This window comes from Cnephaeus nilssonii (assembly GCF_951640355.1).
Source record: "Cnephaeus nilssonii genome assembly, chromosome: 3".
NCBI classification, from domain to species: Eukaryota; Metazoa; Chordata; class Mammalia; order Chiroptera; family Vespertilionidae; genus Cnephaeus; species Cnephaeus nilssonii.
This window is the reverse complement of record NC_137074.1, coordinates 44,209,355-44,233,865: the sequence shown is the minus strand read 5'-3', so window position 1 is coordinate 44,233,865 and position 24,511 is coordinate 44,209,355. Positions and strand designations below refer to the sequence as shown.

The window sequence follows — 24,511 nt, the reverse complement described above, 5'->3', positions numbered from 1 at the left end:
TACAGCATAAGAACTAAAAGAGGAATGATGCTAGAATTAAAGGAGTTGAACTCAGGAAGTAAAGGAATTCTGAGGATCAGAGATTTGTCTTGAGTGGTGTAGTAACCAGTGAGAGAATGAACTTTTGACTTGGGACACAGATTTTTTCCTCTCCTCTCCATTTTTGTTGTTCTTCTCACATCATCTCTTCCCCTACCCACATTTTGTCCTATTCTGAATATGGAAGTTAAGATTATAATAACTTGTAATGTTGCATTTATTATTGGTTACATTTTATTTATGGTTCTAATTCAGAATATTACTCATTTTTCAAGGAAGTCAGATTTTTTTTTTTTTTTGAAAAGTCTCTTAAAAAAACTTTGAAACTTGTAAAATTCACTCTTGAACATCCCTGGACATAATTCAGAGGCAGATTGAGGGAAGGGCTGAATTTCTGGCTTTAGAGGATGGTTGTGGTTTGGCAATGAGAAGCTGGGAAAATTGGCTTCAGGAAGAGGAAGAACTCCACCTTTCTTTAATGGAGGGAGTCGGTAAATATATCCAATTTGTCTCCATGTTAAGGGAAAGTACCTGGACCTCTTTCTTCTGAGGGCATAGGAGGTGGGTCATGGCCCAGGTGATGGTGATCTTGGGGACCTTGCCAATGGGGTGATTGGTCACAGGGTCCATGGTCATGAAAACCAGGGTGGTCAGGATGCTGTCCATGGGGGTAATGTCCTTGGGGATGATGTCTATGGGGATGATGTCTATGGGAATGGTGTTCACTGGAACTATGATTATGAGGGGATGCATTTGTGCCATTGGTGCCAAAATGGAGGTGATGACATCTTGAAGGGGGCAATCATGAAGGAGCTCCTGCTTGAAGTGGTGGTCTGTCTAATTTTTGTCGTGTAGAGCAGGTGGGCATCCAGATTTATGTGATGTGTGATGATGGAGGTTATCTCTGGATACACTGTGTGTAAACAGAGGCTTGTCAGCAGAGGAATGCTCATGGCTTCCAGAGTGGAGGGGATGGTCCAACTGGGGTTGTAAATTACTGATGTTCCTATGTTCCTGGTGAAGGACACAGAAGAGTGAGTATCATCATGTAAAGAAGAAATTAGATGTTTAACTTGATTTAATTCAACTAAATTCATACTTTTGGATTTCGGAAATAAATTTTAAAAGTAGGATATCAAAAAAGGATTCTCAAATTTATATCTAGGTGAGTTGGCATTTAAAATACAAACAAAAATTATCATCTACTACCATCATTTCACAATAGCAATAATATTTTATAACAGCAGTCAGAAAGATAATCCCAGAGTAAAGTATGGTTCTTTTATATGTAATAAGTTATACCACAAACAATTTTCTTATTATCTTTATGTTTCTCATTTCCATATAAAGTGATAAAATTATATTATAGAATGGTACTCATCTGTAGACCAACATTTGGAAAACTAGTGCCTTATAATTCAGGCTCTCAGCAGAGTTCTGAGACTCTATAGTATAAGTATCTCTTACTCCTAAAAGGTGAGCACTTCACCTTTTCACTATCCTTATTGATGTTTTAATATTTAAAGAAATCTGTGCAGCCATGCCCATGGTGAAAAACCTGCCCCTCTTTTTGGTCTGTCACATGGATGTTTGAATTATTTTTTTCTGATATAAAAAAAAAAACACTGTGAAGAATATTTTGTGTAGAACAAAAGTTTCTACACACTGATATTCTCATAAAATACTGTTTTGTATTTTATTTTACATATCTTTATATAATAAATTTGACACTAATTCATTCCCCTTAGATTCTGTGCCTAATAATAAAACTAGATTATTAATTCAGCAATGGAGTCCTAGCTACAAGAACCATTTTCAAATTCATTAAAGATTGGTTAAATTGGTTATGATTTTACTTTTATGCCAAATCTTATATTTTCGCAATTCTTGGAAAAAGTGTCACACTTTTGGTGTCTTACCAGGAATTGTCCAGGGGTTATTTTCTCTGTTTCTCTCCCTCCTCCTGATCTTCTCTTCTCTTCTCTTCTCTTCTCTTCTCTTCTCTTCTCTTCTCTTCTCTTCTCTTCTCTTCTCTTCTCTTCTCTTCTCTTCTCTCTCTCTCTCTCTCTCTCTCTCTCTCTCTCTCTCTCTCTCTCACACACACACACACACACACACACACAGCCATAAGAACAACATACACTATGTGTGTGAAAACATTACTTAGTCTGGCACTACTCATGACAAAAGTTGCTTAGGCAATGCACCTTAAGGTCGAAGACTTCACAGTTTATGTCAATCTCTATTGATGTTTCCATGTCAGAGGCCCCTATATTATAGGACAAAATTGATCTGCAGAATCCAAAGACCTATAAATAAGAGAGAAACCTGTTAGTGTATGTGTATTTGAGTGTATGTGTGCAGGTGGTGTGAAGATGCCCAGCTAGAGTTGTGAACTTCCAGACATTCTGGTAAGGAAGGAGAGCTCTAGAAAAATCAAGTTAATATCATCAAATATCTCCACCAGTTATTTAACAATATTTCCTAGTCAACACTTTGGGAAAAGTTCAGGTTCCAAAGATTTTCATTACTGCTGTGGTTCTCTTCCATGACTGGTCACTAGCACTGGCCTTCCCCATGGGTGGTAGTTGGGAATATTATGCCACTGATGCCTTGATGCTAGACCAACTCTTCTGTACTGAAGACCTGAGTTGCCTGTGCCTAGAGAAAAAGAAGAGTGGTATAGATGAGAGATTTGTACAACTTTATCCAAGACCCTTGGAGGAAAGTCTTGGGAAGAAGGGAGCCATTATAAAAATGGGTTTTCACAGACCCTGTCAAAGAGACTGTCTTCTGGCCCTACCCTAAATTCAGGGACTACATCTGGCTGGCACCCTTCTGCCAAAGATCCCTAATCCCAGCTGTCAAAGTTACAATAAGAAAACTCATTTTTTGAGGAGACTGTTAAGCAGTAAGATTTTGAATACAGCCCTATCCAGTTTGGTTCAGTGCGTAGAGTCTCAGCCTGGGGACCAAAGGGTCCCGGGTTCAATTCTGGTCAAGAGTGCTATCTTGGTTGCGGACTCCTCCCTGGTCAGGGCTTGTGCAGGAGGCAACCAATCGATGTGTTTGTTTCACATCGATGTCTCTCTCTGTCTTTCCTTCTCTCTTCCACTCTCCCTAAAAATCAAAAGGAAAATATCCTTGGGCAAGGATTAACAAACAACAACAAGAAAAGATTTTTAGTACAGTTTTGGAGTCAGACAGACCTATGTAATCCTGGCTTCATCATGTATTAGTTCTATGAGATTTAGGTAAGTTGCATAAAATTTCTGAAACTCAGTCTTTATTTCTAAAATGAGTACAGTACTATCTATCCACAGGTTGTGGGAGGGCTTAATTTAATGAGCTAACGCTATAGAACATTTAGCATTGAGCTCCTCTTTTCCACCCTCCATGTTTCTGCACTGAGTTTGCATTCCTCACACCAAGATGGTTGAGGGTTTGTTGGGGTCAATGGGATGGTCACGGGGATCCAACAAAGCAGTAATATATCGAAGTGTTTTGTAAACTGTAGGTTGCTATACAAATGCTGCTTATCATTCATAACACTTCCTGCAGGCACATGGGTATAAGTTTATACATGAGTAGGAGGGCAATCCCACGGGTCTGAGCATCTTGGTTGTGAACATTCGGCAAGACCCTTACTTTACTGAGCCCATTACCTTCCCATTTGTTAAATGTGCTGACAGTGAGGAGTGAATGAGATGGAGTGAATGAAAGCACCCATGAGTATAGGTTCTTAATTCATTCTAGTTATTAGGTTTAGCTAACCTTTAATCCTAATGAGTTAAAAAAAAACAAACCCTCAGTGTTAAGTTTAGGTATATATCATGTATATTTATAAAATAATAATCTCAGTTTTATCGCCATGACTCAGTTTCCCCATGGGTAAATCTGTGATAAAAAATGTTCTCTAGTTCATGTGTGGCAGTGGGGATAATAGGCTAACATATGTGTAAAAAGCCCTTACAAGGGTATCTGTCACATAGTAAGTAGTCTCCAAATGTTACTAATATTTCACACTGATCTATTATACTCACACTAGAGGCCTGAGGCACCAAGATTCATGCAAGAATGGGCCTTTCTACACCTGGCTGCCGGCATTGCCTTCACTCTGGCCCGGGAACCACGTTTCCGACTTCCCACACTTCCAGAGGCCCTGAGCAGCTGGGGTGGTGCAGAATGCCTGCGTCTTTGCCATGGCAACAATGCAAGCGTCCTGCCCCCGGCCGTTTGGCGCCTGCATATGCAAATTAACCTGCCAGCTTTGTTGGGTTAATTTGCTTACTCACTCCTGATTGGCTGGTGGGTGTCACAAAAGTATGGTCAATTTGCATCTTTTTCTTCTATTAGTGTAGATTATGGTGCCTGCGAAAATGGTGACTGGAGCAGTTTCTCACAGAGAAGTCAATATAATAATTGGTTCTTCTCCCTCCTCTCTAGAACAAATAGGATCAAAGCAGTTTCAGGAACATTTTAAAAAAGCCAGTAGATACCTACTATCCAATATACTGTAAAGGCACTATCAGGATTCACTAATATGTGCCATTCTTCTTATTTTCTGTGTCTTTTTAAAATTTATCAAGTGATAAGATGAATACTATTTGATTGAAAAGGCTCAGGTAATACAGACATGATTAAACATAGTGTGAAAAGTCATTCTTCCTGCACCTCAAGCCTCTTCCTCTCAGAGGTACCACTATCATCCATTTGATGTGTTTTTCTTCTAGCCTTTTCCTAAATATGTTGTGTACATACACTTATATCTAACTAGAGGCCCAATGCCTGAAGATTCATGCAAGAATAGGCCTTTCTTCCCCTGCTGCCGGCACCACCTTTGCTCCAGCTTGAGCCGCTTTTCCGACTTCGCTCTGGCCAGAGCTGCCTTCTGCCTCTTGCCTTGTCACATCAGTTTTCATATTTCCTCCTCATTGGCTGTGGGTACTTCCATCTTTGTCACAGAGTTTCGGTCAATTTGCATATTCTGCTTTATTAGATAGGATTGTTTAATATAAAGAAAGTAATAGTCAAAGTATTGTTCTGTAACCTGCTTTTTCCCCTGGGCAATATATCTTGAAACTCTTTCCAAAGCATATAGGTCCAAAACATTCTTTTTAGTACGTAATTGCATTATACTGATCCCATTGCTTGTCTGCACCATTATCTATTTCACTTTGTGTTTTCAAAATATAAGACAACATAAACTAGCTGTTCTGTAAGACTGCTATGGGTGGGAGGCACTTGAGTCCCTAGTTAGGGAAGGATTGTCTGGCTCTAGCCATACTACTGGGTGTGGTGAGGTAGTTGCTCTGAGCCTCACTTTTCCATCATAATACAAGGACGTTAGGACTAGATGATTTTAATTACTCATAACCCTAGTATGCTCTTCCGCATTTTGCTCTTTTTGGTTTGGGTTTCCCCCCTCTCTGTTAATATCACACTCCTCACAACTCCGAAAAATAAAAAAAATTACAGGAGGGCTGTTCCACGGTATCTGCTGCCTGTCTCTTGAAACTGCAACAGGGATCTCAATTTAAAAAGCAGCTGGTGGCTGGCACCAGCAGCCCAGGGGAAGAGGCAAGAGGGGTTGGTCAAGAGGGAAGCATAACAAAGGGGTCCAAGAAATTATTGGGGGTGATGGATATGTTCACTATCTTAAGTGTGGTGTTGAATTCATTGGTATATACATATGGTACAATTATCAAATGGTATACTCTAAATATGTGCTGTTTATTGAATGTCAATTACACCTCAGTAAAGTTGCCATTGTATTAAAACAAACAAACAGAGCAGCTGGATTTTGTAATTCTCTGTCTGGCTTATTTCACTTAGCATCATACCCTCTACATTGTCACAAATGGTTAGATTTGATTTTTTTTATGCTGAGTAATATTTTATTATAAATATATAATACATATATTTTGAATACATTTCCTTTATCAAAGGAGATAGCCCCTCCGCCTCCGCAAAAAAAAACAAACAACAACCAACAACACCAAAACCCCAAACATGTAAAAACCCAGGATGCTAGAAAACAAACTCAATTCATTCAAATTCAATCTTGTCCCGACACTGGTCACAAATCCTAGTGAGGTGCCTGTGAGTACCAAGTCGGAGAGGGGCAAAGAGTGAGGCCAACAGAAAGAGTGGGAAAGGGGCCTTCATAGGCCCCCTAGTGATCACTTTCACAGTGTTACCTCCACCCCTTCCCAGTGACAGTGAAGACCTACCAGGCCCTGTCCTTTTGACCCCCACCCCACTCCTGGCCAGGGCTTCAAAGGCCAGTCCCAAATGGTTCTACCCTCTCTTGCTCCATCCTCACTTGTCCAAGCTTCTAGCCTCGTTCTTCTCCTCCTCCTCCACATTCTTCTCTGTGATTAGTAGCAGGTCAGGGTACTGTATAAGCCAGTGATGGGCAACCTTTTGATCTTGGTGTGTCAGACTTCGCCAAAAAACTGAGCATAACTCGGGTAGTGTGTCACTTTGAGGAAAAAACATTATTTCGCAAATGTTTCATCCTCAGGAGCAGCAAATGTTTCATCCTCAGCATGTGGCTGCCTCAGCAGCCGCGTGTCATCAGAAATGGCTACGCGTGTCAGTGCTGACACGCGTGTCATAGGTTCGCCATCACTGGTATAAGCCATAGTGAGGCTGGGGCTAGGGGAGGCGGGGTGAAGAGAGTAGAAGAGCTGTCGGAGGACCACTGTCTTCATGGGATCCCAAACTGTACAACCAGCTCCTCTCTTGCGTCCACACGGATCTGAAAAAGTGCACTGTAAGCATAAGCAGCTATCCTGGAGACCTGCTGCAGGTCGGAGAAGGGGATGGGTCGCTGGCCAGCACTTGGTGGGGCTGACTGGTGAGAGAAGGCAGTAGTGGCAGCTTCTTCCAATGGGTCAGGCTGCTGCTCAGCACAGCCAAGCGGGTGCTGTACTGCCTTGCCCGTCCATGTACTCATGCTGCTCCAAGCCCTGGGAGTCTGCAGCAGACATGTCAATGATGTTGCTGGCTGTCTTGGCAAGAATGGAGGAGAGCAGAGCCTGCTCATCTGTGCAAGGCAGCTGTGGTAATTTGGCTCGGCTCCATTGAGGGCTTTGGTAGGAGGGCTGCTAGTGTTCAGCAGCAGCTTCCGCTCCTCTCGGTCCTGGTCAGAGTTCTTGTTCTCGCTGCTGTAGCAGCACCCCATGGCTGGGTCGGACAGGGCGCTCAGGCCATGAGGAGGGATGGTGTCCATAAGGAGCCCTTCCAGTCACATGACTTGTGGCTGCAATTAGCAAGCAACCACCCACCTACACGACTATCCCTTCCCAGACTATAATACACATTCTTTATCTAATCACCTATCCATAGGCACTTAGGTTGCTTCCATATCTTGTCTATTGTAAATAATGCTGCAATAAATTTAAGGATGCATGTATCTTTTTGAATTTGTGTACACTTGAAACTAATATTATTTTGAATGTTACTTGTAAGTTAAAAATTATAATAATAAAAATCATCTAGCCCAAGGAGGCCAGTGGGGAGAGGGTCAGTGCAACTTAATTTGTGCCTGCGAGGTTGGAGCCTGGGCCCTCAGACTCCAGCTGGACATTAGTGGAAACTCACGCCTCTGCCAACTCTCTCCACTTGGTCCACTCTGAAAGAGGCAAAGTCGCCATTCTCCTTTTCGTACATCTCAAGGACTTTCTCTGCTTGTTTTCTGTAGACCTCAGTCTCCTCAAAGAAATCCAAGAGTACAGGGCTGTCTTTAGTATTGGCCAAAGCGGAAAAGACTGGAGAAAGAAGATGGTAGTTTTGTGGCTAAACAGCACTGTCAATGCTGTGACTTAATACATATATGCATGGTGGAAAAAATAACAACTCCTGTTTTATAGATGGTTGAATTGAGGGTTGGAGAGGCTAAGAAACTTGTTCCAGCAAATCAGTTAGTCAGCAGCAGAGCTAAACTTAAACCCAGATCCTTCTGATGCTCAAGTCTCAGTTGTTACTCTATTCAGATGCCCCAAACCCATCTAGACTAATAAAAGAGAAATATGCAAATTGACTCTACCTTCTCAATGCCCATCAGCCAATCAGGAGTGAGTATCAAAATTACCCCAACAAAGATGGTGGGTTAATTTGCATGCACAGCCGGGCAGGGCAGGACGTCTGCTATGAGGGGGAGAGCAGGGGGTGAACAGAGCTACAGGAGCGGCACGCCAGCAGGAGCAAACACTGAAGGCTCCAGCCGGAGTGAAGACTCCAGCCCGAGCGAAGACTCTGGCCATAGTGAAGGCAGAAGGTGGAGGCTGGAACAAAGGCCTAGGTCCTGGGTGCCAGAGGAAAACCAGTGCCAGTGGCCAGGTGAAGGAAGGTCTATTCTTGCATGAATCTTTATGCAATGGGCCTCTAGTCAATAATAAAGTGTGAATATTTTAATGAACCCTTCCTATCTCTGCCAAGGAGGGAGAGCATCATTAAAATGAAGTTTTGCCCAGAGAGAGAAGATACAGCTCAGTCTTCTTTAAGGCAAACTCCTGAAGTAGTTGCTTGCTGCTGAATTTTTGTATATTGAATTATGCTGAAATTTGCTATTTTTGAAAGGAACTCTGTGATAATTCTCTTAGAAAAAGTAAATAAAAAGATAATGGACTTTAGAGTCAACACTGGTAGGGTTGTTTGAGGTTCACCACATTTTGGCAGTTTTATGAGGCCAAGTAATTTATTCTCTTTGAACCTCTTTTAACTCTAAAATAGAAAGTCTCATAATCTTCATAGTCATATTTTGAGATTAAATGAGACTGCTGTGTAAACTGTAGTATTAATACAGAAGTTTTAGATGTTGATGTCAATATATTCCTAAGTAATTTGGAAGTGGACTACACAGAGCATCTTATTTAATTCTAACAAAGACCCAAAGAGCTAATACTATTATTAGCTTTATTTTACACATGAGGAATTCTTTCATTTTTAAAAATAAATCTTTAATGTTCAGATTATTACAATTGTTCCTCCCCCCCCCCCATAGCTCCCCTCCACCGGTTCCCACCCCACCCTCTGCCCTTATCTCCCCCCGCCACTGTCCTCATCCATAGGTGTACGATTTTTGTCCAGTCTCTTCCCACACCCCGCACACCCCTTTCCCCCCGAGAATTGCCAGTCCACTTCCTTCCTATGCCCCTGATTCTATTCTATTATAATCACCAGTTTATTCTGTTCATCAGATTTTTTATTCACTTGATTTTTAGATTCACTTGTTGACAGATATGTATTTGTTGTTCATAATTTTTATCTTTACCTTTTTCTTCTTCCTCCTCTTCTTAAAGAATACCTTTCAGCATTTCATATAATACTGGTTTGGCGGTGATGAACTCGTTTAGCTTTTTCTTATCTGTGAAGCTTTTTATCTGACCTTCAATTCTGGATGATAACTTTGCTGGGTAGAGTAATCTTGGTTGTAGATTCTTGCTATTCATCGCTTTGAATATTTCTTGCCACTCCCATCTGGCCTGCATAGTTTCTGTTGAGAAATCAGCTGACAATCTCATGGGTGCTCCCTTGTAGGTAACTAATTGTTTTTCTCTTGCTGCTTTTAATATTTTCTCTTTGTCTTTTGCCCTTGGCATTTTAATTATGATGTGTATTGGTGTGGTCCTCTTTGGATTCCTTTTGTTTGGGGTTCTGTGTACTTCTTGTACTTGTAATTCTACTTCTTTTACCAGGAGGGGGATGTTTTCAGTCATTATTTCTTTAAAGAGATTTTCAGTATCTTGCTCTCTCTCTTCTTCTGGCACCACCATAATTTGGATGTTGGTACGCTTGAAGTTTTCCCAGAGGCTCCTTACACTATCTTCATATTTTTGTATTCTTTTTTCTTTTTCAGTTGGGTGTTTTTTGCTTCATTCACAATAGACGGCTTTGATGTGTTGGCTGCTGTCCTTTTTACATTTGACAATCTAAGGGACAAGAGGTCAGTGCCCACGACTAAATAGTCAGGTATTGTATGTTTTAAATATTCCTGTGGTACACCTGTTGAAAATTGCTGATCAAAGTGAAGACAGCAGGCTTGCTTTCATCAAGGTAAGCCTGCATTCTTTCTTTCACCCTGCTTGCTGTGCCAAATCTCACATAGAACTGCCAGAATCCCCCTTCTTGTGTCTAATTACTCCCTAATGCTCTCCTGCCTGATTTCTTACCCACAAAGAGGTGGTAGTCCTGGAATTTCCCTGGAATGCATTTAACCCAGCCCATCTCCTATTCAAATTCTGCTTCATTTGGACTTCCAAAATGAAGCATTCTTTCATTCAGTGATAATAGATCTCCTTTCATTAGATTGTCCAGCATCTATAATACTCACTCAGTCACTTAAATATATCCTATCTTACACAGTGAGTGTGTGTGTGTGTGTGTGTGTGTGTGTGTGTGTGTGTGTGTGTGTGTAAATGTGTGAGCTGATTCTTATTTCCTTAAGGGCAAGGCTTACAGTTCATTCTAATTTTTCTCTTATAGTACTTAGCATTTGATTGGACTCAGCATCAGTGCTTCTAAGTATTCACAGATTGATTCATTATTAAGAACATACTAATAACTGACTTTAGTTTGAAAAAAACACACATTCTAGATAGTAGAATAAACCAAACAGAAAACCATGACCAAGGCCATTCCATTGTTCAAAGCAGTAGGCTTACTGGCTAGAGTCACATTTAGCCCTGTTGCATGGTTTCCCAACTTAGCTCTGCCATTGGCAATTCCTTACCCCTTTGTCCAAGTGGGCATCAGTGACCTGCAGCACCTGAAAAAGGTAGCCATTAAAACATCCTTTATTGATCAGGTCTAGAGCTTTCCTAGTCAGGGGCTCAGTAGCATTGCAATCTATAGGACTCACAGTGTAGGAATATCTAAGTGTGATCCAAAGGATGGAAAGCAGAGCTGCAGGGAATGTCTTCATTTTGTTAAAACGAAAAAAACCACCCCTTGTGATGGTATACTACAGCAGAGAATTTTATACAGGTTTTTAAACACACACACACAGACACACACACACACACACACACACACACACACACACACACATACACACTATTGATTAATCAGTCTTTATATATTTTTGTTCTGTAAACTGAATGTTTACTGCCACAACCTTTTAAGGCGGGGATTTAGGATCTGAAGAAGGGGCTGACTCACAAATGAAAATACTATACAAGACATATGAATTTAGAAGGCATGGAGGCCAGGTGGAGACTTCTCTCTTGGAGAGGCAAACTGAAACCTGGCCTTATCCATTTTTATTCTATTTTAGATACACACATCTTGCCCTCAGTAAAGCACGGAAAACAGGTAGCAGACAGAATGTGTCTAAGGTCAATAAAGATCAGTAAAGGTCAGTAAGGACCAGTAAACATTTACTTTGAGGCTAATAGGTCAGGAAATTTCTTTGAGCCACCGCTATCTCAACACAGCCCTGCTAATGCCCACGGTCCATCGGCCTTCCGAGTTCCTTGGTGCACTCTTATGACTGTATTGGGAAATCGGTGGCTCCCCACATCTACCCCGTTTTGTTTTCTTAATACATCTTCAAAAGTGTATGCCTTCTGTAGAGCTTGAGTCCTTTTAAGACTTCATCCTGCATCTGCAGACTAGAAATAAACATATAAGTACAAAAATGAGACAGACAATAGTAGTTATGCTAAGAGGCAAATGTAAGGAGATCCAATGAAAAGGATTGAGTTCTTTTATGTCCTTTTTAACTTGTGGGTAACTAACTGTTTTTATCTTGCTGCTTTTAATATTCTCTCTTTGTCTTTTGCTTTTGGCCATTTACTTATGGTGTGTCTTGGTGTGGTCCTCTTTGGATTCCTTTAGTTTGGGGTTCTGTGCGCTTCCTGGACTTGTAAGTCTATTTCTTTCACCAGGTGGGGGAAGTTTTCTGTCATTATTTCTTCAAATAGGTTTTCAGTATCTTGTTCTCTCTCTTCTTCTGGCACCCCTATAATTTGGATGTTGGTACACTTGAAGTTGTGCCAGAGACTCCTTACATTATCTTCAAATTTTTGGATTATTTTTTCTTTTTGCTTTCCCAGTTGGGTGTTTTTTGCTTCTTTGTATTTCAAATCTTTGACTTGATTCTTGCAATCCTCTAGTCTGCTGTTGGATCTCTCTCTCTATATTTTTTATTTCACTCAGTGTATGCTTAATTTCTAGTTGGTCCCTTTTCATACCCTTGAGGGTCTCACTAAATTTATCGGCTTTTTCTAGAAAAATTTTTAAAAAACCTTATAACCATGGTTTTGAACTCTATATCCAGTTGTTTGCTTTCCTCCATTTCTTTCATTTGTGACCTGTTTCTTTGCTCTGCATTTTGGCTGCTTCCCTGTGTTGAAAGAGTGGCTTTGTTTCTAGGTGTCCTATAAGGCCCAGTGGCTCAGCCTCCTCAGTTACCTGCCGTGGACACTCTTGGTGCACCCCTTTGTGGACTGTGTGCACAGTATTGTTGTAGTTAAGCCTTGATTGTTGTTGGTATCACTGGGAGGAATTGACCTCCAGGCCAATTGGCTGTGAGGATCAGCTGTGTCTATGATGGGAGAACTTCTGTGCTGGAGACACACTTATGAGGCAAGACTTGCTTCAGTGGGGCTTTGGTGCTCACTGAGTCTGTCCCCTGAGTGTGTCTCTTATGGATCTGAGGAGTTGTAATCTGGATGGTACCACTTTGACCACTGGGTCCACTGGCTCTTGGATCTCCAAGGAGGTGCTAATTTAGTCTCTGCCTGAGGCCACCAATCAGGAGCTACAGAGAGATCTGCAGATTCCTTTTCTTTGTTTGGGGTTTGGAGGTGCCCAGATGAGACACAGCTGTGAAACAATGCAGGCTGCTATGGGGCCTTGCGCCTTCTTTTGGATGTTCTGGGTCTCTCTGACTCAGCTGCAGTTTGTTAGCTAATTTTAGATTTCAACAGACCAGGCCATTCATATGTAAAAGCCTCTGGTTGGTGCGGGGTCTCAGGACGAAGCAAACAGCAATGGGTTTCCATCAGCCCTGCCCTAGGGGACACCTGGGTCTCAGTGTCCCTTGGTAATCATTGCAAGCACCTCTAAGAGAAAGCCGCCCTCGAATTCCACCTGCTGGCAGACAGTCCAGTTTCTCCCCGTATGAGTCTGGGTCCCCAGAGTCTCACCCGGAACTGGAGTTCAGAGCAGTCAGGAGCTTTTGTCTCCCTTCCACTTGAAAAAGACAGCCATGTGCTCAGTTTGCAGCCCTCTCCACGCGCACTTCCGTACCTCTGCCTTTACTTCCGCAGTTCCTGTGAGTCTCAGTGTGCTTTTCTCTTTCCTTCTAGTTGTAGAATTTCCACTCAGCCAGCCTTTCTGTGGTTCTGGATGATGTCCATTTTTGTCTTTTAGTTGTAATTTTGAAGTGGTTGTGCGGGGCAGCAAGTTCAGGTGTTTCCAATGCCGCCATCTTGGTTTCTCCTGTGTGAGTTTTTTCTTCCCTTTATCAGGAAGTTTTCTGTCATTATTTCTTCAAACAGGTTTTCTATTCCTTGCTCAGTTTCCTCTCCTTCTGGCATTCTTATTATGTGGATGTTGTTTTGTTTCGTGTTGTCCCAAAGTTCCCTTAGGTTCTCCTCCTGTTTTTAAATTCTTTTTTTCTAGAAGCTGCTCTGCTTGGGTATGTTTTCCTACCTTGTTTTCTAGCTCACTGATGCAGTCCTCTTCTTCTTCTAGTCTACTGTTGATGATTTCTATTGACTTCTTTATAGCAGCAATGTCATTTTTCATTTCTTCTTGGTTCTTCTTCATTTCTTCTTGGTTCTTACACATATTGTTGAATTTGTCTTCCTTTCTTTACAGCCACCTTATGACCATTTCTCTGAATTCTTTCTCCAACAGGTTGCTTGCCTCCATTTCATTTACTTCCTTTTCTGGTGATGCCTCTATTGCTTTCATATGCAAGCTGTTTCTTTCTCTCCCCATGATCTCTCTTCTCCAGGTGTCTGGTTATGAAGTTCTCTCTCTCCTTTTCCTAGGCAAAATCTGACCTCTCTGTGAGAAGGTGCAGAGCTCCTCCGAGTCTGCGTATTCATGCTTCTTGGGGTCTGGTGTTCCTGGGTTTGCAGCTGTTCCCTGGGTGTTGTTGTTGTAGATTCCCAGGATTTTTATACTTCCAATAACAGCCACTCTCCCCTTTAAGATGGTGCAGTGTCCGTGGCAGAGCCGGTTGCTCAGGGAGGGATTTCAGCAGCAGTGGAGGTTGCCCTCTATTATTAAAACCACACAATATTTAAACTTTAATTTTCCAATGATAATTAAAAGTAAATAGCCAGCATTTCTTAGATTGTCATTTATGAACATTCTCACCTTTAAGAAATATATTTTTAGGTTTTCTCTATTAAAAAGTAAAACCAGGTGAACTGAAAACTTGTTGGAATATTTAGATGTTTATTGTTTAATTTAGCAATGTTCTAAAGTCTTTAAGTTACCAAGGACTTTGGAAAATTATGTATAGGCATATGGGCCTGGAGAAAAGGCAGAGGGAGGAGGGAACAGGCCTCTAGATGCCTGGGTATAAACTGCTACTTTCCTACTTAGAAATAACATCTAAGGTCACTACTGCAGCTTCTCTGCATTTGCAGGGAGAAGTGCCACTGGCCTTTGCCTCTAACAGAGAGTATAGTCAGTCTTCTCTTGAGTGACAGCAAATAGGTAACAGACAGACCATCTCCAAGGTCAATAAAGATCAGTAAAGGTCAGTAAGGTCCAGTAAACATTTACTTTGAGGCTAACAGGTCAGGAAATTGCTTTGAGCCACTGCTATCTCAACACAGCCCTGCTAACGCCCACGGTCCATCGCCCTTCCATGTTCCTTGGTGCACTCTTATGACAATATTGGGAAAACGGTGACTTCCTGCAGTTCACCTTTACCCCTGGGTTAAAATCTCTATCATCATGGTGTAAATGATTAATGGGTCCTGGGGACATGCCTCTGGTGAGTGGGTGAAACTGTGAGTTGCACAAATCTGGATATTTCTAGAAGATACCAGGTCCAAAGTGTTTTTTACCATAAGCACTGCCTCATTCATGAGTGTGCTGGGTACAGTTAGCAGTAAAGTCATTTTCCTCCATCTGCTGGTCTGTCTCAGCCAGGGATTGCTACCATCAGTCTCCTTGTTAGATTATAGCACTAGAAGTCTTCAGTAGAAAACAGCTATCTTATTTAAGGGAGGACCTGAGTTCAGGTAGAATAAAATGATTAAGAGCATGTTCCTTTGGAGTCAGATCTGAATTACAATTCTGCGTTGTTACCCTCTTCCTGTGTGATGCTGGGGAAGCTATGACATGTCTCTGTGACTTTGTTTCCTCGTGTATAAAATGGGATTAATGTCCCCTGACAGGATTGTATGATAATTAAATAAGAAAACATATAACGTAAATAATACAATTCTTGTCACAGATTCAGGTGCTGAATTAATGATGCTATTGATGATTATTTTTGTTATTATTATTATTATTGTGCCTGAGAAGAAGTTGAGGACACCAGCTATCATTCCAGTTCTCCGTGGCTCTTAAAACATGCCAAAAATATTGGTTACTGTGGAAGAGAACCGTGCTGAGGGTAGAAGTCAAGCCATTTGATGCCCACCCATTGCAGAGAAGGGGTGAGAGGGAATACACCATTGGGAGAGGGTCTCAGCATTGAGCGACAGAGCTGGGATTAAGCTGACCTCCTCTGCCCTATTCCTCCAATAAAACCAATATACCTATATGGATCCTTCATACCAGGAGAACCCAGTAACATCAGACCAGAAGGAATCAGCCCCGATTCACTTTCCACTTAGACAGTATCTTCCTCCCTGCTCTCTTCTCCGTAGTGTCTATAAGTGTCCACAGCAATGATGCTCAGCCTTAGCTAGAATCGCCTGAGGAGTTTTGAAAAGTCCTTATGTCCAGGCCTTCCCTGAGAGCAATTCAATCAGGATCTCTAGGTATTAAACTCAGGCATTGGTAGTTTTGAAATTCCAAGATGATTCAAATGTGCAGTCAAGGTTGAGGACTATGGGGGCTCCAGAAAAAACCTGGAAGGAGTTTGAAGAGAGAGGGAAAGGGCAGGGTATACCACACAAAAAGCAGACCACACTTCCCCAGAGTCACAGATTGTCTTAAGGAGTGCTAAAAATGGAAGGGACATATTTTGACTTTTGTTTAATATTGAACTTTTAATATTAACAACACTAACTTTTAAATACCCAAATAGTACCACCCTAGTGCAACTTAGAATGACTGGAAAAGTATGAATTCTGGCCAAGGTATTATTAAGGGGCTCTCACAATGGTGGTTTGGGGGGATGTTATTGATTAAAACAAAACTGTTTTATGCTTCAATGAGTTGAGTTCCTTAATTAAGTCTTTCAATTATTGCTGTGTTGGTCATGTCCAATATGGAGTGCCCTGGACAAACCAAATGCTGGTGAAGGGAAAGGGATGGGACAGGGAAAAGCCACCAAGGAAGAGAATAAGCTCTTCCTACAATACTGTTTTGCTAAGACTTAGGGGTACTCACAAGAGCCATGCCTTCTCTCCCCTTGCTTTATTGAATCTTAAATACGGACACAATGCTAGTGATGCCATCCAGTTATGGAGCAGCTTCAGATGAGACAGACATCTCAGGGAGCCAGTGAAAGTGCTAGGGTGGCAATGGTCATGAGGAGACAGAATGATGGTGAATAGGAGAGATAGTCCTAGGAATTGTCTGATCTAGTGTTGTGGCAAAATGCACGGGAAAACAATCAGCCAGCACTCTGAGGGAGGAACCTTTAACCTTTCTTTCGCAGATCTGCTAGTGCAGGGGAATTCTGGATCCAAAGCCTGAACCAAACTCCTGGGGAGGCTCTGGCCTATATATCTCCTCCTGTGGTGGGTCCCTGAGGGTCCCCAAAGCTCCGCCTAAGTAGGTCTTGGCAGGGCCTTGGGGTCATGCTCTGCAGAACTGCAGCTCCACAGCTCTGCCCAAGTCAGCTGTGGCAGGGCCCTGGGGTTAGGCTTTGCAGCTCCACCCAAGTCACTCAGAGTGGGGAAGAAAGATTACAGTTTTAACCAGATGCTGAACTAGGTTGCAAATCCCTCCCACCCCTCTCACCCCGCCACCTCCCATATTCCTTTTCTCTGGGAAGTCACGTTTAGCATTTGTGAAGCTTCTTACTGGCTTGGGGAAAGCTTCCTGGCAGTCCTGAGCCAGAGAATGGCCAATGATGTGGAATGGAGAGGGGACTAGTGACTTTTCACAAGATGGTTATCAGGGCAGCCGGGGGTGGGGTAGATAGATCTTCACCTTTATGTGTTCTTTCTGTTATGCAGGTTCTTTCTGGGTGTCCTGGCTATAGGATCAGGAAAGTCAGGAACAGAATTTTTATCCTTTTGTTGTTGTTAATCCTCATCCAAGGATATTTTTCTATTGATTTTTAGAGAGAGTGGAAGGGAAGGGGGAGAGAGAGAAACATTGATGTCAGAGAGACACATAGATTAGTTGTCTCCCACACTCCCACATGAGCCCCGGATTGAGCCTGCAACCAAGGTACATGCCTTTGACCAGAATTGAACCCGGGACCCTTCAGTCTGTGGGCGAATGCTCTATCCACTGAGAAAAACCAGCCAGGGCCAGAATTTTTATTCTTTAAAGCTTGTTTCCCCCCCCCCACACTATGGTTGAGTGTTTACTTACAACCTCTATTGTTGAAGGGTATTACTAGAAACCACTTAAGGTTTATAAATGTGGAAAATACAAAAGCATAAAGAAATACTCACCTCTCATCCTACTATGATGAGAAAAATCATGAACAATTATATATTGCTTTACAGACTTTTTCTATTTAAATATCTATAATAAATGTGCTTTTACATTATTGCAATTATTCTTTACATACAGGTATTGTTTTCCTCCACTGAATTGAGTGTTTACTTACAATCTCTATTTTTGAGGGGTATTACTAGAAGCCATATAAGCTTTATAAATGTTGGGGTTTGTTTGGATTTTTAAATAAGGTTTTATTGTCAAATTTGAGTTATTTTAATTATACAATTTTTAGTTATAAATATAATCCCTATACAAAGTTAAAAGAACACGGGATATTATCGAATGTGTAAAATAAAAATATCTTTGTTATCCCTCATGTTTTTTAAAAAATATATTTTTATTTATTCATTTGAGAGAGAGAGAGAGAGAGAGAGAGAGAGAGAGAGAGAGAGAGACATTGATTTGTTGTTCCATTTAATTGTGTATCCATTGGTTGCTTCTTGTGTGTGCCCACAACCTTGCTGTATTGGGACAATGCTCTAACCAACAGAGCTACCTGGCCAGGGCTTCTCCTATCTCTCATTCTTCAAACCTTTTTCCAAGGGAAACACTTTTTTTAAAATTTAAGGAAAAATTTTTTGAAGTTCTTTTTTTTATTTTAGAGAGAGGAAGGGAGAGGGAGAGAGAGATAGAAACATCAACTTTAAACAGTAAAGAAATGAAATAAAAATAAAGAAAAGAAACATCAACATTGATTGACTGCCTCTGCTAGGGATTGAGCCTGAAACCTGGGCATGTGCCCTCACCAGATTCGAACCAGCGACCTCTTAATGCATTGGTTGATGTTCAACCACTTGAGCCACAGGGGAGCCCAAGGGAAATGCTTTTAATAAATTTTTGTTATATACAGCTTAGACAGTATATTTTTCCTTAAGGTTATACCATGAGCACTTTACCAAATCATTAAATATTATTCAGAAAGATTATTTTCTAAGATCACATGGTAATTTGTGCTATATATGCTTATAATCTATCAATATTCCCTTATATTTGGACATGTATATTGCTTTCAATTATTTGTTCTTATAAATAACTAGAGGCCCAGTGCATGAAAATTTGTGCACTTGGGAGGTCCCTCAGCCCAGTCTGCGCCCTCTCGTAGTCTGGAATCCCTCGGGGGATGTTCACTGGCTGGATTAGGCCCACTTCCCTTCCCGGGGGAACAGGGGAATGGTCCTTAGCTGGCAGTCAGACATCCCTCTGGCAACCCGGGAGCCTTGGGGGATGTCTGACTGATGGCTTGTGGCTGAGCAGAGGTCTCCCTGTGTGAGTGCACTGACCACCAGGGGGCAGCTCCTGCATTGAGCATCTTCCCCTTGGTGGTCAGTGTGCATCATAGCAACCTGTCTTCCCGGGTTGTTCCACCATTAGGGTCAATTTGCATATTACCCTTTTATTATATAGGATGTCAATATGGACATATTTGTAAATTTCTGATTTCTTTGGGGATCACTAGACCAGTTGATAGAATTTTGTAACATTCAGCCTTTTGTAATATAAGGCACTTAAAAAAAAGATTTTCATATACTCTGTGCTCACTCTCCTGATACAGCCTCCTTCACTATCAGTATTCTCACCAGAGTGGTACATTTGTTGTTATCAATGAACCTACTTTGAAACATTATTATCACCTAAAGTCCATAGTTCATATTGGGCTCACTCTTGATGTACATTCTATGGATTCAGACAAATGTGTAATGCTCTGTATCCACCATTATAGTGTCTTACGGAATAGTTTCATTGCCCTAAAATACTCTGTGCTCTGCCTATTTATCCCTCCCTACCCTCAACCCACTGATCTTATTTTTTTCTGTAGTTTTGCCTTTTCCAGAATATTAAGTAGTTGGAATCATAGGTTATGTCACCTTTTCAGATTTTATGCTTTCACTTAGTGATATGCCTTTAAGGTTCCTTTGTATTTTTTCATGGCTTAATAGCTCATTTGTTTTTAGCACTGAATAATACTCCATTGTTGGTTTGTACCACAGATTATCCATTCAACTACTGAATGGTATTTAGGTTGCTTCCAAGTTTTGGCAATTATGAGTAGAGCTACTATAGACATCCATGTGCAAGTTTTTCTGTGGACATGTTTTAAACTCATTTGGGTGAATATTAAGGAGCACATTTGCTGGATTGTATGGTAAGAATATGCTCAGCTTTGTAAGAAGTGCCAAATTGTCTTTCAGAGTGGCTATACCATTTTGCATTCCCAACAATGAATGAGAGTTTCTGTTGCTCCGCATTCTCTCCAGCCTTGGTGTTGTCAGAGTTCTGGATTTTGGTCATTCTAATAGATGAATAATGGTATTTCATCATTGTTTTAATTTTCAACTCCCTATGATATATGATATAGTATATCTATTCTTTTGCTTATATGGAAAAGAGGTGACTGTTCAAATCTTTTGCTCTTTTCTTTTTCTTTTTTTTAAATCCTCACCTGAGGATATTTTTTTCCATTGATCTTTAGAGAGAATGGAAGAGAAAGATAGAGAGAAGATCAATGTGAGAGAAACACATCGATTGGTTGTTTCCTGCCATGACCATGTCCTGGGCCTGAGAGGAGCCTGCAACCAAGGTATGTGCCCTTGACTGTAATCGAACCTAGGACCCTTGGGTCTGCAGGCCAGTGTGACTGTACTTGGAGATAGGACCTTCAAAGAGGTAATTAAAGTTAAATGAGATCATAAAAGTAGGGTTCTAACTCAACAGAACTGGTGTCCTCATGAGAAGAATAAGAGACATAGGGGTGTACAAGCACAGAGGAAAGTCCATGGGAGAACAGAAAGAAGGCATTTGTCTGTATGCATAGGAGAGAGACATTAGGAAAAACCAACCTGTGGACACATAGATCTTGCACTTCCAGTCTCTTGAACTCTGAGAACATAAATGTCTATTGTTTAAGGCACCCAGTCTGTGGTATTTTATCATGGCAGCTCTAGAAGACTAATGGATGTCAGCAAATCTAACTATATCTTGTGTAATGTAAAAGATATGTTAGAGCATGGCTATTTTTCATATTAGGAGTGTTCTTTTATCAAATGACTAATAATAAGTTTATTTTAAAACTAGAGGCCCGGTGCGTGAATTCTTGCAAGGGTGGAGTCCCCAGGGGGCGTGCAGAACACTATCAGCCCTCTGGGTAGGCAGTGAGATCTGGATCCTTCCCACTGACATTCATGCTAGTTGTCAAGAGTCACCTGGTGGCCGCTTTTATGTAATTTCTTTTTTGTGGAACGTCTAGGAAGGGTAAGCAGCCATGCTGCCCAAGGCAAACTTCTAGGAGGTTGGCAGCGCTGTCAGGATTATACCATTGGCACTGGTCTGTCAGTGCCTGGCCTGTTCTCTGGAAATTGGACCTGCAGCACTACTGAGGGAGTGAGTGGCTGCTCCCTGGCTGGTGTGCCACCTGGACAGGTTAGTCAGCTGAGCTGTGTTCTGGCTGCAGGAGTGCACTGATCACCAGGGGGCAGCTCCTGCATTGAGCGTCTGCCCCCTGGTGGTCAGTGCAGGTCATAGAGACTGGTCATTTGGTCTCTTAGGCTTTCATATCCTATGCTAGAGGCCCAGTGCACAAAATTTGTGCACTGGGGAGGGGGGGTCCCTCAGCCTGGCCTGCACCCTCTCGCAGTCCAGGACCCCTCAGGGGATGTCCACCTGCTGGAAATCCCTTTCAGCAGTCCAGGACCCCTCGTTCCTTACCACCCACCTGCTCACTGCTCCTTACCACTCAGCTTACTGCTCCTTAGCGCTGCCACTGAGGCAGGAGAGGCTCCCACCACTGCCACTGCCACTGCGCTCACCAGGCGTGAGCCCTATCTTTTAGTTGTCTGTGGGCCAACTGCTCTCTTCCTTCTGACTTAGGGCGAGCAGCATGTGAGTTCAGAGTGCACTGTCATGGAACGCAGAGGGCTGCCCGGAGCTGAGAGGAGTGGCCAGGCCCACGGGGTGAGAAGTGGACACAGAGGACGTTATCTCACCCAATTGTGAAATGTGCTGGCTGGCATTCATCTGCCTGACCCCACCCAGGGAGGGACCGAGCAGGGTGTCTGCCTCTCCATTCTCCATCCTTCCATCTGTGACACCTGTCACCCTTACCAGGCCTCACCCAAAATGAGTTCAGCTCAATCCCTGAATGTTAAAGGGCACAGGGGAAGAGGGACCCTCCACTCCAGTGCCCCCTGATTCCCAGTGACAAGACCTGGTCGACAGGACCTGATCTCAGGATGGTGGCCACAGCTATAGAACATAGATCTGTTTCAAGAAAAGTTGGGAATGCAGACTTTTGTATGAGCCCCTATTCCAAAAGGTGGCAGTTTATTCACATTGTGGCAAAGACATCTTCAAGAGTAACATAAGTGGGTAAAGTCAGGGCCAAACTTTCCTGATCCAATCTCTCTGAGGTGCATGGACAGAACCAAGTCTCAGCTCTTCGCAGGACACTTCCAGGGCTTTTTAAGCCTAAAGGACAATAAGTAGTCTGTCTCCATTCTTGTTCTTTGGGATTTTTTCATCGTCGGATAAAAAGATATGTACATTGGGGCAATCCTCTGGAGATACAATATTTCAGTTGCACCCATGTGATGATGACAGTGCCCCTCAGAGTGAGGGAGCTGACAGATGGGGAGCAGGGAATTCTGAAAACCAAAGCGATGACAGAGATGCTAAGCCTTTCCTTCACGTGACTGACACCCCTCTTCAGGCAGCCTGCAGGCCAGGCGTCTGCTGGACCTTTACCACTTGATGTCCTGGCAGGCTGCCCTGGGCCCTGCTAGGTGGTGTGCAGGGCCACCTGGGCCTGGGGGGAGTCGTGCTCCCCCCCCCCCCCCCCCGCCAGCCATTCCTGGTACAGCTCCTGCACATGGGCGCTGGTCTCCGGGGGCCACACCGGGATGGCAGCATAGATGCCTTCCATCTGCCACAGCAATGCCCTGTCTGCATGCCTGTCCTACGCCTGGGCCTGGCCCCTGCTGCTTAGGCATCCCCGGTGCAGACCATGACCTTCACGAAGTGGCAGGGGAACTTGCCCCTCTATAGCTTCAGGACCATTTCTATTTGTTCCGAAAGCCGTAAGCAGCCTCAAAACGTAGCAGAATCTCCCCGTCGTTTCAAGGGTGACCTCCTGGAAGTCTTTGTTCCTCAGGGTGCGGTAGGTAAGCACTCCCACATCCTCGTTGAACCATGGCCATGTGCCTGAAGATGTGTGCCAGGTACCATAGTGGAGCCTCACTTCCTTCTCCTTCATGTCTCCAAATAGAGTGTCCACGGTGGCATCATTCAAGGCGAGGTCACTTGGCTCCATTTTCTGGACAATTTCACCTGAGGTTAACATGCAGTCAGCACCATGGGAACTATGTAAAGCTGTGGGAACATCTTCTCTAAGGGCCTCCAGTTTTTTGTCATAACACAGGGCCACAATGACGTGCAAAATCTTGTCTGGGGACAGGTTCTGCCGTCTGATGAAGTAATCCTTCACCAGTGAGTCCATGATCTGCTGGGGAGACTTGGCCGTGCAGAGGTGGGGGTGATGGGGTGACCCAGCACACACTCTGCATATCGGTCCCAGCCGGGGCAGGCAGAGGTCAGCATAGGTAGCCAGGGCTCTTCCTCACAGTGCTGGCAGTACTGACGCACAAATTCCTTCTGACTCTCCAGGTTGCTGAAGTCCGCAGCTATCTTCATGTCAAAGACAGTGCGCCCCAAGGCTTCTGAGAAAGCCGTAGAGCCTTCTGAGTGCATCAGTGACACTGAGGCTGAATTTAGCAGCAAAATAAGGCAGAGACTGAGGACACATGGGCACTTCCAGCACCTTGTGCTGTGAGCTATCACATTTCTTATTAAGGTTCAGAACATGGAAGAAGTCCTTGGTGTTCTGTTGAGAAACTTGGACTCCTTTCTCTGTGATCACACAACTGTCACACGCCAGGCAGTCACTCAGAAATATCTTGGCATAGGCCAGTGGTCGGCAAACTCATTAGTCAACAGAGCCAAATGTCAACAGTACAATGATTGAAATTGCTTTTCGAGAACCAAATTTTTAAAACTTAAACTATATAGGTAGGTACATTGTTATTAACTTAATTAGGGTACTCCTAAGCTGGCCTTTGCTAAAAACTCAAGGGGCCAAAGAGCCGCATGTGGCTCACGAGCCACAGTTTGCCGACCACTGGCATAGGCCAACTTATGGAATTCTCCCTTCTCTCCGTTCTCTTGAGCCGGACTCCGGACATTGACTGCGGCATTCTCTTGGTCATTGGTTTTTGTTTTGTACTGCATTCCTTCTGCGCTCACACTTCATCTGGAGCGGGCGGATGGGGGCTGGCTCAAGTGACCTGGAGGAAGCACGGGGAGAGCCATCAGTCACCTATGGTTGCCCCTGGCACTGCTGGCGGTATCCTTTCTTCCTTGTGGAGCATCTAGGGAGGGGAAGCGGCCGCAGTGCCTGAGGCCGAGTTCCAGGAGGCTGGTAGTGCTGTTGGGATCCTGCCGGTGGTACTGGTCCATTGATGCCTGGCCTATCCTCTGGAGATTGAACCTGCAGGACTACTAAGGAAGCCAGTCCCTAGTTCCACCCTGCCTCTGCCAGCCATTGATTGGAGTCTGAGGGCTGGGAGGAGGGACCAAGAGGCCTGTCTTCCAGCTG

General features: G+C 43.1%; 2 pseudogenes across 2 annotated transcripts; both read right to left on the bottom strand.

Annotated features, from left to right (window-relative positions):
- Positions 1-302: 302 nt before the first annotated feature.
- Positions 303-23,356, bottom strand: LOC307097214 (histidine-rich glycoprotein-like; annotated as a pseudogene). Its single transcript has 5 exons — positions 22,870-23,356; positions 7,648-7,814; positions 4,401-4,481; positions 2,247-2,348; positions 303-1,053 (listed from the first exon to the last, which is right to left on the bottom strand). The product of its transcript is annotated as a histidine-rich glycoprotein-like (transcript).
- On the bottom strand, positions 6,752-7,228 carry LOC307097384 (ragulator complex protein LAMTOR1-like; annotated as a pseudogene). Its single transcript has one exon. The product of its transcript is annotated as a ragulator complex protein LAMTOR1-like (transcript).
- Positions 23,357-24,511: the final 1,155 nt, after the last annotated feature.